At 44.8% G+C, this 17667-nt stretch overlaps 1 protein-coding gene across 6 annotated transcripts in view; it reads left to right on the top strand.

The window, feature by feature from the left end:
- Window positions 1-17667, top strand: part of LOC116845494 (nephrin) — a 338079-nt gene that overhangs the window by 160130 nt on the left and 160282 nt on the right. The window lies entirely within an intron of this gene.

Genomic DNA, 17667 nt, shown 5'->3' on the forward strand with positions numbered 1-17667 from the left:
AGAGAGAGAGAGAGAGAGAGAGAGAGAGAGAGAGAGAGAGAGAGAGAGAGAGAGAGAGACGTTAGAGATATTTAACAAATTATGTTTTTTTGTAAGACTCTTCTGCATAGAAATTTCTCAACATTTTCTTGGATGCAGCATAGATTTTGGTTAGAATGCTCAAATTTGTCCTAAAATTGGTTATCCCACTACGATAATCGGCATTCCCATTTTTGTCCTAAATCCTCTCTTTAAATCAAAACAGGAATACTATGCGAACCTGCGTTTTCTCCAATCGATAATACTTTTATGACTTTTATCACTACTTTATTGCCTATTGTAGTCAATGGAATAAAATATCAAAACATAAAATGTCTTTAAAATACTGTGCATTTTAAAACTATGAATAATGAAATTATTTGGAATGTATCAATCTATTTCGTTCAATTAAAACGTAAAGTGAAGACCGGAAAAAATATCGGGAAAACTTTGGGTTACCTCACTTGGAATCGCATGTTGGAAACATTACGCTTCTACCCAGAATTCATAATTACTTTGGGAAATTGGGCTGGAAAATACAATTAGTTACCACAAAATTTTCTACGTTGAACTCTTAACGGATACATAAGGTTTCGCAGTATTGCAGAGTAATTTGTCGAATGTCGAGTGTGAGGGAAGCTTACTCGGAGAGTGAGCTAATAGTTTATACAAAAGTGAATTTCCCGCGTGCACGCGCAAGTAACTTGTACAATGGGTTACACACGTATCTCAGGAGCGCGCGAGCGCGTTATGACGAATGTTACTGCAAAGTAGCACGCGTTATTTAGTTCCGCGCCGCCGATACACGACAACGATGATTGATAACCACAACGTTACGCAGCAATAACATCTCGCCGCAGTTGTAACGGGTTATGACTCCCAATAGCTCGCGTTTCATCGCCGCGTCCTTTATAAGGGGTGCATTACGCGCAGTTCGAAAAGCGAATGACAAATCGAAATATGCTTAAAACTTCATGCGCGCAATCGATCGATGCGGCGCTCGCGATTTGATCGCAATTGCCGGGTTTTATTAACCGCCGCTGGACCGTTGCCGCAACAACGGAGGTTCGGTCGAATCGGTGAAGAATCGCGCGCCCCGTAAACGTTAATACTTTTGTTCCAACGGAGGGAACGGCGAGGGAAGAGGGAGAGAGGCGAGGGAGAGAAACGCAACGAAAGTCGCGATGTGATTCGAGCCGGAGCGTGTACCTATTTATCGCGACACGGTGGCCCCATAATTCCTCGCCACTCTCCAACGGGAAGGGACATAAGAACCCTTGCATCGCGGGCTATTGTGTAAGACGATGCTGAAATATGGAAATGCGCCCGACAATAAGGACCGCCGTCTTTGCGTGGATTGGAAATTCACGTTCCACTTCGAATTTTCCGCGGTATGCGATCGATTCGCGGATGCGGTTGCCAGCAGCGTATCGAGATAAAGGCGCGGCAAAACGAAAATATTCTCGCATATTGATCACGCCCTTTATACGTCGGGGAATATCGAGCGCGATTTTGCATACCGATGAATATATCGGACGAAATAAGCACGCTATTGGAATGGATACTCGCTGTGTGTCGACGTATAACACACACACACTCACACATACACATAGGTCGTATAAATAAATAAATAAACAAACAAATAAATATATAAAAGTCATATCTCGGGCACAAGAGGGCACGAGGCGGCCGGAACGTATTCCCTTGTTGTTCTCTCAACGGGCTATATTCATAAATCACTCGACAGAGTCGAGACTTTCTTCCTCATCGGCCGCGTGTTAATCCGCAAACAAGTCACTCGACGAATCAATTAATCAGAAGAGCCGACGTCTCCTTCGTAAAATAAGTATAAATTGTCGTTGCGGCTGATCGTATTTTCTACTCGTTTGTCAGAGCTTACGTCGCGTCATCCTCGCTTCATAATCAGCGATTTAATTTGCAAGCGAACGATCGAGCCTGTATTGCCGTCTATTCTCGACCTGTTACGCGTTAGATCGGCGATCGGCGCGTCACGTGCCGGATACACACCGTTTCTTATGTTGCGCCACCAGCAACGGCAACGAGATCCGTTCAGGTGACTTATCGGGTGTGGCACCATTAGCGGGGAGGGGGACTACTACCGCGATAGCTCGGCGTTTGACGTCAATGGTCGTCGGATGCATTTTTAAGGAACGCCGGCCTTCCTATCTAGACAGCGGCAATGGCCTGATAATACATTCATGTCGAATCCATCGGATCGTGTTACGAAACGGTATTGGCGATTCGAGCGTACGAAATATTAAAATCGCCGCCGTTCTTCCGTCTTTCCCGCTTTTCCATCACGCTGAACCTCGTCGAGGACGTCGGGCTGTTTTATCGGATATACTTCCGCGAGTTGCAGAAACAAATGCGAGTGGCGTGCAGTGAAATAATTATTTTATTTATATCATTTTACCTAGAATATATGTGTATCACGTAGCGTAGATACCAGGAAAATTTCTCCAGCGAAGGCAAACTCGCGAGTCTCTGTCGTTGGGAAAGATTGATTTTACTCGGAGAGAATGTTGTAATTTTTCTGTTTCATATAAATTCTTTTCGATGTAACTGTGCAGTGCAGGAGCAAACTGTTAGCATGGTCTGATTTGCTAAAGGACATAGTAAGTTTCGTTGGAAACACAACAAATCTTGTATAAGGCACATTTCAGTTTCTAAAATATAAAAAGCGTATGATAGAAGGAGATAGTTAATTACTGTGTGCGTATGCAGAATGCCAATATATTCCTCTATATTACAATATTCTGTAATAATTTCCATTGTGAAATTCTCTCTATGTAGAAATCGAGAAACTCACGATATCTCTGAATCTCATCAAACTTGCATGATCTTTGACGATCTTACGCTCTATATAACCGCGTTCGTTTGTTCGCGACGACGAAATCGACTTTCTTCTTCTCTCGTCCGAAAAAAGAGAATCACCCCGCAATTTCGGTTCATATCAGCGCGTGAGCAATCACCCCTTTTGCACCTGTGCGCTATCTCGTTACCGCTGCGTGCCCCGTATAATAAGATACTCGTTGTATTATACCACATTTACACACCGTATCTTATTATATGGCGTAGAGTATATCTTAGCGCGTAATTCAAATCGAAAACTTGCGTCGATATCGCCGAGAACGGCAGTTTCGGCCGTTGCCGGCGTCGGCATCAGCCGACGACGAAGTTCCGGAGCGATCGATCATGCAAGTCGATACTTTAGCCCGAATTTCCGCGCAACCCCCGTGTCAGTCGTGCGCGAGCGAAAGAGCGAGAGAGAAGAGGGAGACAGAGTGAGAGAGAGAGAGAGAGAGGGAGGCAGAGAGAGAGCGCAACGTGCTTCGCCGTATACGCCACCGATTTTCTCCCCGAGCGAGACCACTTCCGGTTCCATTTATCGTCGATCGTTCAGTCGACGCGTCGCACGTTCGAGACGCGTACGAGCGAGACGACAGTAACGACAGCATCCTAATTCTGGAGACGCGCGCGCGCGCGCGCATGTACATCTAAGCACCCCTTTCTTCCTCACGAGCATCGGGACCGGAAGAAATGACCGGGGCTAGGACACGGGGAAAAAGGGGAGGAGAAACGAGGACAACGACGATGACGCGTCGTAAGCTGAGCATGAAATCATTTATCTCCGGGATAAGCGTCGAGAGACGACGACACTCTTTCTTCCTTCTTACATGGATTTAAAGTTTCTCCTTTTTTCTCTCTTCTCTTCCTCTCTGCCGCTCTCTCTCTCTCTCACTCTCTCTCTCTCTCTCTCTCTCTCTCTCTGTCTGTGTCATCGTGTCTCTCTGTTCTCATCCGACCAGCCATTTCGCCGCGACCTCGCATTTCGCCGTCATTCGCGTGGTCCTGGAAAGATCCTCGTAAGTTATCTCAGTTATCGCGCGCTTCGTCGGGAAGTTTCCGCGTCACTCTACGTCGTCGAGCAACGGATGGATGAAAAAGACGAGCGCGACCGGTGGCCGGATAGATGAGGAAAAACGACTTGCGACGGAATCGCGTTCGGCGTTAATTTTAAGTAACGACACGCTCTCGACGCGCGTCGATCGACGCACGATCGACGCGCGTCGTGTCCTAGATAGGATTATCGATGGGAAACTCGTCGTTCCTTCTCGACGAAGAGGAAGAGTGTGCGCACGACAACGATGCACTTCGTTGGTTGCGACGGCGTCTTATGGTCGATACAGGTACACTCTTGAGATACGGAAAGTTCTCAAGTGGACTCTCGGTAAAAGTCACTCTCATATGACTATGTCCATGGGCGAGTTTTCTATCTACGAAACTCTTGGCGAGTAAAATTCCCAAACGCGCCAACAACTTCCACACTCTCTCTCTCTCTCTCTCTCTCTCTCTCTCTCTCTCTCTCTCTCTCTCTCTTTCTCTATTTCTTTTTTGATGTATAAACATACGTAGTCTTTACTCGTGAAAGAGTTTTTTCTCTGACCGCGGGAAAGGCAGACGGGAAGAATTCTCGGCTGATTATATTAGCATTTGAGAGACGTGCTAATGATGCGAGCAAGCAGAGGCGGTGCGGTGAATTGAATTTGCGAAAAACTGTTTGTTCTCTGATCTACTTGCGCTCGTTTCAATTTGATGTACTAATTTTTCGATTCCGAGGCCGTTTCGCATGCTTCCCATCTCGATACGCGGATTTTTTGTTTTAATAAAATTTACTCTCCGATCAGATTTATATGCGTGCATGTAAAACGGCGAGATTCTCTCCGCGAGATCACCGGCAACGCAATGGCGATGCAGTAGCTTTCGTCTTTGCGCATCGGACGCTATTCTTTATTCTCGACAATAGTTCGTACCAACTCCGTGTTTTTAATTTATGCCGCGAGTTAACATTAACGAAGTAGCGGCGCGTTTGCTTCGTTAATCTTAAAGAATAAAATTACTTTCAACATAGAGAAAAAAGATAGAAACACAGAGAGCTCTTTGCTCGCGTTCCACTGACTCTATCTCTTTGCTCGATCTAATAAACATTCAAAGAAACGCAATACGTTGCTATCGAATTTTTTTCGAATCGCCCCGACAACATCGGTGGTGAAGTACGGAAAAGCAGCGGAATCGTTTTGTAGTTACCATCTAATTTACGACATGGAGTATCTTGGCAATCGGCCAACAAGAAAGGATAACAAAAATATATTCTGGAGAGTTTTATTCGTGAGCATGCAAGCGGAAATTTCACTTTAAAAGTTAGATCTGCCTCTTTCTCTCTATCTTTCCGCAAAAACCGCATAGAATTTTGGAAATATCGTGCTGAAAAGAACGCTTAAGAGAAAAGTTGAATTGCGCACGGCAAGCATATTCAACTTTACATAAAGTATGACATAAGATAACTTTCAAAAGCGAGTCGGTGAACAAATAGTCCGGTTTGTTGTCTTTTTTTCCGTTTGTCTTTTAACACGAAGCAAATAGCTTCTGTTCCCTGTTCGCTTCTTCTTTTTTTTCGTAGAGAAAACCGGATGTGTTAAACCGATCCCTCTCTCTTTCCCTTTCTCTTTCTAGTCTGTAACTTCTTGAAAAAGAACTCCTTGAGAAAAGGGGTTCTTCCTTGAGAAATACGCGCAAGACACGTATTATTCAAATTTCCGTCGGGAACACATAACATCACCTTACAAAACCCGCCATGCACACGCGGCGCGTTTTTATTCGATTTGAAGCGTTGAATATCAAAGGCTCCACGAAGCGTACGACGCGTACGAGCAACGCGCATAAGTGCGAATAATAATTTTAGAGAGAAGAAGAACATTCTCGCAGAATGTGTCCTGCTGCGTCGCCCGCGTCGATCGCTCGAATGTTAGAATCCACATTAAGGAGAATCCCGAGTATTTCAATATCAAGACGTACCGAGGCAATTTACTGTTATTTTGTACGAATCATTCGAGAGAACTAAAACCAATATGTATCGCGAATCTATCGTTCTGTCTGTTTCGAGCGCAAATTCAACTTGGAGAGAGAGAGAGAGAGAGAGAGAGAGAGAGCTCGACCGATTAATAGAGACATGATGAATTCACTCTAATTGACTAATGAGTGACAGCTCATCAGTTTCCGTAGCATCACGCAACTCGTACACGATTTCGCGGATCGATGACTGCTCTGCCACGTTCCCGTCATTGTCGATAACGAAGTAAGATTCTAATTCGACTATAGATTTCCACGTCTCACGCGGCAGAGGAAAAGGCACCCCAACCTTCCCTGAGAATTCAGCCGGGACATGTCTCAAAATTAGCTACATCTTATTTGGGATTCCTGTCCCTAGGAGGGCGCACGGAGAATAAAAGCGGCATAATGTCGTTCGAGCATGGTCGCGAATTTTCCCTTTTCTCTTTCTTTTTTCACGGTTTCCAAGATGAACGGGATAGAAGAAATCAAAGTGTATCATAAAAAGAAAGAAAAAGAGAAAGAAAGAGAAAGAAAGACTCTCAACATTACGGCGTTTCTCACTTGACGGAGGAAACAATGGGCGGCCCTGCGCGGCACGTTATTAGTCGCCTCCCTCCGCTATTTATATGGTAATACATTTTTACGATACGACTCTATTTCGCAAATAGCGGCACCTAGCTCGGTCGGCAGGTTTCGCCGGGGCTCCTCTGCGTAGAACAACACGACGGAGAGCAACGCGCGACGTCGGTAACTATTAATGACGGGGAAAAATGGAGTCGCGCGGCGAGAATCCGCACGCATAATGGGACCGCGCGACGTTATAACGGGACGTTATAACGTTTATCGGATATGCGGGTCGCCGGGTGGAGTGTTCGAAATGTACGCGCACTGAAATGTCTGAAACGACGCGAGCCGGAAGCGGCTTTGACGTGCCGACGATTCGATCATTGCCGACGCGGAAAATTTGCCCGCGAAATATTAAAGCCGATCGCAAAAATACATATGCATACACTCGCGCATCCGACGCGTTCGCGGATATTGTATAATGTCGTGGAATGCGCGAGCGATTAAAATCTAAATTATCGGCCGGATGAATCTGAAGTAAATTACGCGATCGGCCAAGCGATTCCGGCGCGAAAACATTTCCAACGAGCGGCTCTCTACTCTCTCTCCCTCTCTCTTCACTTCCCCTTTCCCTCCCCCTCCTCATCTCGATTACCGGCTAATGCTATGATCGATCCTCTAATCGCTGGTACAATATCACAGCTGGTTAAGCTAAGCTAGCTCGAATCGGGTCATAACATAGGTATCGTTGACTTTAACCGGTTTATCTCGCTACAGTCATTATTATACGCAACCTAGGCCCGGCTACGAGTACCGCGCAGTTTGTTACGCGATTTGTAACGGCGAGCCCGAAATGTTTATCGCGGCGTTGACGTCGATTCTTCCGGATTCTTGTTCGAGTCTTTTATCGTCGTCTTGGGGAGCATGAATATACGATGCGAATATACTTTGCTCGAAATTTCCAGCGAGATCTCCCTCTGCCGAGTCGTAGTCTCGCTGCGCGAGCTCGGATATCTAGATATTTCCTCCTTCCAACCTGATTCATCTTCTCGGTTTAACTTGCTAATTATCTGTTCGTCAGAAGAAGAGGCATAGAGAGAAAGAGAGAAAGAGGGTGAGAGAGAGGGAGAGAAAGAGAGAGAAAGGGAAAGAAAGACGAAAATGTCCCGGAGTTAGAAGACTTGGAAAAAGCTGTATTGGCATACGTAATGTATTTTTCTCGTGATGTTCCATGTATAATTCCGTTGCACGCATCCGCGCGGAAATTGAAATCCATCAAACTCCCTGAATACTTCACCTATTTCGTTTTAGTTCCCGAACATTCGCATACGAGCAAGTCAATTTTCCGTTGACGTACTTTCAATATTTGTACACGGCGTAGCTTCCATTATTCGGACTAATTGAGAGCTTTCGAATAAAAAAAGACGTTATAATATCGATATGTCGATGGTTCTCGAATTATAAGCAATTAAAAAGATAGGCGTTCTCACGAGCGAGGCTTTAGAGGCTTTACACACACGCGCAGAGCTTGCCACGAGCATTGTCGCCTCTTCCCGCAAAATTTCAGCTGAACTTCATGTTAACGGGATTTTAATTCGCGAGCCACATAAGTACCAAACCAATCCATATTTGCGAGCGCTGCGCAGGGCTTTGGATTTTTAATTTCGTTAAAGCGAAAGACGGATGTGTGAAACTCAATTAATAGCCAAGCTCGAATTTAATCCAAATTCCAAATTAACTAACTGGATCAATTTAATTGATTCAAGCACGGCAAGTAGCAACAACAGACAAACGAGACGACGGATAATAACAAAAGATTTCCTGCGGTGAGAGACTTCTCGGGAAAGAATCCAACCAAGAGTTAAGTCTTGGTGAACTCTGATCGATATGTGTGTACACTGTCTTAATCAAATAATTGGAATCACATCGTGCCTCCATCGTTTCGGCATCGCCAACCGCAAATCGAGCACGCGTCGAGCAAACATACATACGCACACATACACACACATATATATATATATATACATACGAACGCGCGCGCACACATATGCACACACGTGTGCATACGGAGGTCTACGTACCCTTCAAATAATCCGCAATTCGGCCGGGGTTCACATAGCGCGAGCGTTAATTAGCCCCGGCGTGTTTTCGTCGACCGGATCTCGCCCTTGGATCTCTCCACCATCCGTCTCGTCCACAGGGGCCGGGCCCCGTCGGGAATTCCGGTTTCTGAGGAAACCGCTGGAAGCATCCGCACGGCTTCGAAATGCGCTACCACACGCTGCCCGAATACAAACAGCCTCGCGCCGGAGTGTGGTGCTGATGGTGATGTTGGTGTTGGTAGTGGGTGGTGGTGTTGTTAGTAGTGGTAGTAGTGCCACTTCAACGGCCCTCCACACGTCCCAACTCCCTCGTCTCAACCTTCCAACTCCACACGTCCATCCTCTTCCCAGCCATTCATCAGAGCGAGCACGGTGTTTGAGGCGCTATTACGTTCGCCCAACTATCCTCCCCTTTCCTCACCTCCTCTCGGCAGCCAGTTTCGGCTGCTGATCTCTCGTCTTCTTGACGGTACATCCACGGGACACGCGTACACGCGCGCACGTATAGTCGACGCACACGCGCGCATCACTACCGCCGCGCTTCCACTAGAAAGCCGCCGCGCTCTTAGGGGGATGTTCTTGTGCATATCCGCGCCGAACCGCCGGATGATGGACTAATCGCGGTTTCGTGCTCGTCTTCGTGTTTGGTCTTACTTCAATGTTAGTTATTATTTGAATAATTTAGGTAGAACGGACTGGAGAGAATGGAATAATATGTAAGATACATATATAAGTGAGAGAGAGAGAGAGAGAGAGAGAGAGAGAAGGAGAGAATTTCATCAAATGACTGGAAGAAATTCTCGTTGAGGATGTGTATTTAGCTGATTACATGTTATTACGATATCAGATCCTTTCATTGTCTAAGCTGTTGGTGATATGTACATTTTCATTGTGAGATACCAACAACATTTACTCCGCGACTTATGAAATTGTTTTAGCTGACTTTTAAAGTCGCACTAGTAAAACTGGAATACTAAATACGGTTGTACTGTAGAGAAGCATTATTCGATTCTGAATTCTCGTTGAAATCTTTACGTGCTTCTTGCGTTCTTTCGTGCCGACGTTCCGACGTTGGCGAAGGGTTAAAGCGGATCGGACGCTACTTGGCGGGCTCATTTTCTCATTCTTCGCGGCGGGACAACGCCGGGAGGGTAATAAAAGAGTCGGGAGAGGAAGAGGAACACGGGGTATTACGCACGCGTCTGACAAAGCGTCATGCAGAAGACACCGGAGTCAAAGGTCACGGCTTCTTTACCTTTATTGTCCTCAGACCCTCCTTTCTGCTTCTTCTTCTGCTCCTCCTCCTTCTCTTCCACCTCGCCGATGCTTTGGTCGCTTCGGTAGCAGGTTCAGGGCAGCGAGTACACGCGCGGGAACAACAAAAGGAACATCACAAAGGCGAGAGAAGGAGACATACGACGAGAGGGAGCTATTCTCGACAGGAGAAACGAACGCCACGTCACTTCCTCCGTAACCTCGTGGACGCGGTTTATCCTGTCCTCACGTGAGTCATTCTCGGATACCCTTGGCGCCCCGCCTCGACAAGACTCTCGGACCCCACAAACCCCTCTCCGAACCTGCCCGGTGCCCCACGTTACTTCACCTGCACTCACCTTGCTCTCGTCTCTCAACCTGTTCTCCCGCGTCGCGTGCTCTTCCCTCTGCACCCGCCATCCTACGTCTCCTTTTTCTTTCTCTCTTCCACCCTACGTTGGCACACTACGTCGAATATGCGTATAAATCATGCACAAACACTCCCGAGGTCTGGACGTTCACTCGCTCACTCGCCGATAAATTATTCCGTCGGTGTGGACCTCCCGTCTCTTTTTCGCGCGTGGCTACTTTCTCTCCCTTTCTCTCTCCCCCTTTTTCTCTTTTCCCTCTCTCTCTCTCTCTCTTTCTTGGGGTCTCTCCGTTTTTCCTCCCCTGATCTCTCTTTCTCTTTCTCTTTCTCTCTCTGTCTCTCTCTCAATCCACCCGCGCACTCCACTTGCCCGCAAGCCAGCCGGCGTGGTTCCGGCGTGAAATTTATATTGCAAATTTATTCATTCATTTATTGCGAGCGTTTGTTTACTCTTGTCCCACCACTAGCCGGCTGAATAACGGCCGCGGAACGAGGACGTCGCCATCCAGTGGTCACAGTGACATTTGATTCGATTGCCTCTCTCATCGCCAACTTACTCTTAAATGCCACGAACGGTACTATGTCCTTTTTCTCCTCACCTCGTTTGCATTCAGCATCTGGTGACGTAATAATGTGTTTAATGCATTTGAATGTTTTCATCAGACTAATAACACTGGCAAGAAGTAGATCGCGTCTATGTCGGAGTTATCTCGCACGAAGAGGAAATTAATTCGTAAGAAATTACTTTATTGCGAATGTATCGCGTGCGGTGCAAGCCTGTAGTCGCGATGTTGTCAGCGAGTTTTTCATTTAGATATTATTTTCGACGTGTATATGTGTGTGTGTGTGTGTCTGTGCATTTGTGCGTGCTTTTGCGAGAATAAAATTACGATATCGTACATCTATCTTGTTTGTCAGGAGCTTATGAATCAGCTTGAATGAGGCGAAGGATCATTGCCTGCAAAAAAGAGAAAAGAATGACGAGAACATTCTGCAAGTATCTTGCTGCACTATCCGTGCGATCATCGAAGGCTATTTCCAGTCTGTATCGCGCACTTTATATGCCATCCTCTTCCTCTCGCATTTTCCGCTTGGTCTTAATTTACTGGCGTTTCACGCTGTCCTTCCCCGCCGCTCGCGATAAATTGCGTCGATGCGAATACGGTACGCCGCGTAATTGCGAAATGTATAATTCTGGAAAAACTCCGTCGTTTATCGCGTGTGCACTGTCGAGCGTCCGTTCCGTCGATGCGCGGGAATTCCCGTATCGTATATCGAATTTTCTGGGTATGTATAATTACGCGCTAATTAATAAATCTCGACTCTCGGCAACGTAGTAAATGAGCCCAACTAAAAATCTCGAGTCATCGTTTGAGCTGTGAACGATGGAACTTTTAAGAGTATGATGGGCGGTTTACGTGGAGTTTTGAAAGAAAAACTGCAAGAAGCTTCTTCCCTAACAAATCGTATTTCATCATACACAGAATGTCGCATAACTCTTCACTCTTCCTGTCTTATAACTTCTTTTATTAGCCAACTCCTCGACTAATTCGAACTTTCGATCTTTCCTCGTAATCCTAGATTACCAACATCTTTTCTCAATGTCGGTTACTAACTCTCCTTTAACCTTTTTGACGAGTATTCCACAATTATTTACTCTCAAAATCTTTCTGTTGAGCAAAGGCAGTTGATAAGGCGAAGCAATAGTAAGCAAAACTATATTTAAACAAGAAAATGTGTAAAATATGTTATCGAAAATCCGTGCAATTCTAATGAAGTGGAGGGACTAGTTTCTAAAGCGTACCCGTCAAAAAGGCGGATATTAGTAGTGTAGCGTTAACAATTATTTAATCGAGATAACAAATACCCAAGTGAAATTATAACGACATTATTTCTTCTCCCCCTTTCCCTTCTAATCGGTTAAGAAATCCCAGCGAACCAAATCCGTTTAGAAGTGGCGAAGCGCGGAGCTCATCTATTTATACCAGCCACGAAGCTTGAACCCTTAACGGACAGCTCAAGAGTGCCTGGCTCGGCTTCTCGCCGACGCCGATGGAGTAAGGCCACTCGTTACCGTCTTCCGTCGAGCGAGACGCGCGTGCGACACAGTTCGACGTGGAGTTAGCAGAGCACGAATTCCTAATTATCGCCGGCAATGCCGCAACGAGGCGGCACTCCGCGCCACCGTTCGTCCGTCCGTTCGCCGACCGTCTCGCATAGATATTCGCGGTACGATAAGACGTCTTATAAGTCCGGGGTTATATAAAGCGAGTTCAGGCTCCGCGGCCCGTGAGAGGGCCCGTGGGAGAGTCCCACACGGGGCACGCACCGGAACACATCTTCTGCCGGCGCGCCATCGCCACCTTTCCGAGTTTCCACCTTCCTCGTGGTCTTACTTGTAGTCTCGTCAACGTGTCGCTCCCCCCTCGGCCCCACATATATCTCCATCCCTGAATACTTAAGAAGACTCGGAGCGGAAATGGTCGCGCCTTCAAAAGGAATCGCCAAATGTGCTCGTCGTCGCACCTGTTAAGAGCCCGCGAGGCGGCGAGTAGCCATCGTGGCCTCGCAAGCCGGTCAAATCCCTGCGCGGCCTGGCGTGACGGCTGTTCAAAAAGAAAGTCGACGAATTATCACACACGGCCGCGGTCTTTCCGTCGACACAGGTTGGCTCGCGAGTTACATTAACTGAAAAGTCAGCGACTGGGATTTTTCGTGCCTCTCTCTCTCTCTCTCTTTTCGCGGTGCAACCGTAATATTGTGTGTTTCTCTTCATTATTTTTTCAGGTACATACCGCGCTAACTCCGCGTATCCTCGCGAATGCGCGACTATTCTTACGTGTTCTCGGTACACCGTAATTACATTCCGTAGACTCGAAGAAAAGGTTGCGGTTTTGAGAAATTGCGAAAATGCGCAACCTTTTCTTCTTTCTCTTTCTTTCCGTCGCTTGCTCATTGGCGGACCACACGTGATTATTATTGTGTAACAAGGTCGCTTGCAATGATTCAGCGCTTCCGTCGAGCACGTTCGCCCTTTTCCTCGTTTTTATCGGGCGCGCGCGCAACGTCGTACGTGTGCATCCTCACGTATGGCGCACTTACCTGTGCTCTCATGTACGTGTGAGTTAATGTTCGTAGCGAGGCAGGTCGCGGGACACCGCCGTGTAATCATCACGAGGACGCGGTAATGACCCTCGTCAATTTTCGACGTGCCATTTTGCTGTTCGCGGCCGCGACGTCGCCGCATGTCGCTCGCTCGCTCGCTCGCTCGCTTTTCCGTGCGCTGCATCTAAATTACAACGCGAATTTCGCGAAGCCCTTTTCTCTCATTCATCGTCCCCGGAGAGGCCAAGGTCCGAGACCTCGAGGAGGGAGGTGGAGGTGGTGGTAGTGAAGAAAAAGAAGGAGGAGAAATGGAGAATGAGGATGGGGAGGCAAAAGAGGAGGAATAGGAGGGAGAGTCGTTCGTTTCTCTTTCAACCGACTTTCCAGCCCCACTCGAGACGATGTATCGCACGCTTTTTCTTTTTCTTCCTCCTTCTTCTGCCCCTCTTCTTCCTTCTCGCCACCAACTGTCCCCCTTTCTTCCCTCTTTCATCCTTCACGCGATACATACACACATACACGCGTGCACGCACTCATACACGCATCGAGGTACACCGAGGAAACTCCATGCATCCCGGCACTTACCGGGTAGCCGCGCACACACCACTTCTGAATTTTCTCACGCTCCGCCGGTATAAATATTTACAGCCCCGCCGGAGAGCTTCCAGGGTGTCTCGAGGGCGAAGGACGAGGGCACGGGCAGTACGAGCGTCTGTTTGTGTGTCGGTGCGCATTCACGTGCACACACGCGGCCGCGCGAATGTCGCTTGCGCTCCGGGGCGAACGGTCGCGCGAGGGTCGCCGTCTTAACGCTCGCCCAGGACGGTGCATGCCCTCGAATCTTCTGATCGTAACGACAACGATCGACCCTTACGTAAAAGACCAAAATATTCTCTCGAGTGGAGAAGAAAAAGGTCCCGGTATTGCCGTTGGCGGATGCACCGATCACTGAGAGCATCTCTCTTGCTCTCTTTTGTTCGCTTCCCCACCTCTCGTAAGAATAAACGTGGCGAATGAAAATCCCGTCGTTTCGTATATTCTTAAAGCAACCGCCACGCTCGCTCTCGTATTTTCATCCGGAATAGCTGTACATTGGACGTAAGAGGAGAAGGAAGCCGAAAAATAAAAATTTCGCAACATGCAATTTCCTAATGGTACTTCTAATCGTCTGCTGTAGACGAAACGCGAAAAGATATTTTTCCACCAGAGAATATATCACAGAAATTTCTATAATGTATTTGTATGAAGCGTATGAACATAATTCTATGTGAATATATAAACTAAAAAAAATATAATTTTAAAATATATAAATGAAAATATAATTTGTAAATATAGGAAATAATTAGTAAAATATATAAAGTAACAATTTTATATATATAATATTAAATATAAATTATATATGTTATAGAAAATATATTATAGAAATTCTATTCTATAATATATAACAATATAACATAAAAAGATACGTCTTTTAGAATTTCATTATCTCTTATTTTTTTGCATGCAACTGTTTACTAATTATCCAATTGGTTTCGCCTCGATGTAATGCAAATTGGTTGTATCGACCGTTCTGATTTCTTCCTCGTTATTCGTTCAATCGACTTCTTCTTTTGTGCGATGCAGAAATCGCGAGAGCTTCCTCCGGCCTGTCAGACTGTCTGATTCGATGCGATTTTGCGCCACCCTTCCCCTCCTGTCTCATTCCTCTGTGATTCTTAGTAACAGGCTACGGTCACAGAGTTTGCACTGATCACGGCGCAGGTTCGTTAGATAGACGCGAATCAGGTCGACACGTAGGCACGCCCGTAAACCTGCGACGCCCAGCCGCCGTTGATTTACTGGCCCGGCGGATTAAGCCAAATTGTAACGCGCGTCACCGAACGTGGAAACCCTGCCGGGCTCTGATACTTGATGCGGACGCACGACAAATGAACGGTCCGACGCTCTAAACCGCGCCCGAGTTTATGCGTACGTCGATGTATGGTCCATTATTCCCGAGACAATTTGTTCGCTCGTCCAACGTGCACCCAATATTTCGCTTTACTTTTGTTTTTTAATCACGAAATCTTGACTTTCGCGACGAGCCTCGCACTTCATACCGAATTTGGATTGAATCATAAATTTGAGAGAAATTTTGTATAATTAGTGTGTTGTCGGTATTCTCTCACAATATCGAATATTATTTAAAAATATGTTAGAATAATATTAATATTATATCATATTGTAAAGTATTTTATAAATATAAAAAACCTGTGGTTATTTCGATCAGTAATTTTACGAAAGCAAAGTGGTGAAACACCATTCGAATGGATCCCTCACAACTTATTCCAGCACGAGCGTTGCGATGTGATAAAAAAATTAATTGACTCCTGGAAATATCCGAGATACCGGTAACGTCATAATAAGGCGATTGTGCATCGTACGAATAAGTTTGGATTAAATAAAAAGAGTCTAAGTTAAAAGGGGCTGATTAAACAACGCCTATTCAGACTTGAAAGGATATTAATTACGTAAACAGAGGAGTCTCAACTACGATCACGTAGCGAGCGTTTAAGTGGCCTTTTATGTATATAGGTATTCTTGCTCTCTCCACTCGCCTCTCTTAAAGTCGCACAGTATAAAGCTACCGTTATATAAAGGAAAGAAAAAGAAAAATCCATAGAAGGAAAAAAATTCAAATAATTGACGAACTAATTTAACACTGGATATTCGCGCACGCAAAAGAATTAGTAATAACTAAGTCTCAGTAACCAATTTGAACTTAACTAAAAGACTAATCGCTTTATCGCTACTAAGAGTTGAATATTTCAAGTAAAATGCATTTTTTGCTGTAAAATTTATTATTTGAAATTAAAACTGCGCATTTGCTCGAGTAGCTAAGAAAGTGATAGCTATTGTTAAATATCTTATACACGTAAATCTCGAAAATTCGACTCTGTAAAGAATTAACATTACAGATCTCGCGCGTAATTAAATATATCGATTTTTTTCATTAATATTTCAACGATTACGGTAGTACAGTCCCTACAAAGTAATAAAATATTTTTTTATTCAATTCAACAAGCCCTACTTATACTAAATCCAAATATCCTGTATAATTAATGGATATGTAAAATAACAAGTTTTATGTCTCTTCACAATTTCTATTACATATTTTTTTCATTGACGTTGGAAATGTATACAGAATATTTGACACACATAACGCGTACGTGGTCGAGTGGAGCTCATGAAAATCAAAATAATTTTCTACTATTTTACAAACAAGCACGATAATTTCTTTCACGATGATATACAGTAACAATATTAATCTCGCCATGGTTGAAATAGACGAGACAAAAAGGGGAATCTGAACAATTCGATCACGAATAAAAGAGATTACTCGCGCGATCGCTTTTGCTGTGCTTTAATCGATCACGATACTCTTTCAAAATAGGCGATGAAAGAGCGACGTAGACGCGTGCGGAAACGTATGCCAAAGAGATTGTTATATTTCACATTGCTATGTCGACTGATTCGTGAATTATAGTCGTTTGAGACTGCGGAGCATTGACATTCAATCTAAGCGCGAAATTCGCGCCCGTATAACCCTGGTACTTGCTTTTGCGTCGGCGCATTACCGGCTTCATTGTGTTAATTAAGACAGTTATTTCGTAACAATATTGTTGGAAAGTTGTGTAAAGTAATAGTTTATACGAAGAAGCTATACAAATTTATTATACTAAGTGTTTGTAGATATAATTTATGATATAGCTTTGATTATATCAAAAGAATATCAATCAAACTTACATAATGTTTAAAAACTCATAAAGAAATAATCATTGATTTTAAGTCTTTAAAATTAATTATCCTATTTTTAAAAAGATACTTAAATACACTGAACATCATATACAATGCGTAAAGAGCATCGTAAAATCACTACAAATTAATTGTCGTACACTTTAACCGTTGTCATAAATTGAGTACTTCACATATCAATTTCTTGAAAACTAGATGATCAACGGTCTTGTAATTTTTTTATAATATTTCCACACGTCTCTTTTATCGTTTTCTTGTTCTTCGTCAAAACCGTAAAAGTAATTTGTTTACTAGAATTGAAAAATAATTGATATATCGAGAGCCGTTTTCGCCTGTAATACGTCTAAATAGGGCTAACTTTTATTTCAATTAATTACACATATGCATCAATCGTATATCGATTAATATATGCAGGTAAAATCGGGAAAGATTTTTAAATAGTTAGATTTACAAAATAACTATCTTAAAGTGAGGTGAACGGCCGCGTAGCTGCGGCGAGTATATGGGTGGGACATTAGGCTTATCTTTAAGTCGCGGAGGAGGAAA

This window comes from Odontomachus brunneus, unplaced genomic scaffold (genome assembly GCF_010583005.1).
Source record: "Odontomachus brunneus isolate Ranch 3 - 2012 unplaced genomic scaffold, Obru_v1 Obru_scaffold_052, whole genome shotgun sequence".
In the NCBI taxonomy this organism is placed as follows: Eukaryota; Metazoa; Arthropoda; class Insecta; order Hymenoptera; family Formicidae; genus Odontomachus; species Odontomachus brunneus.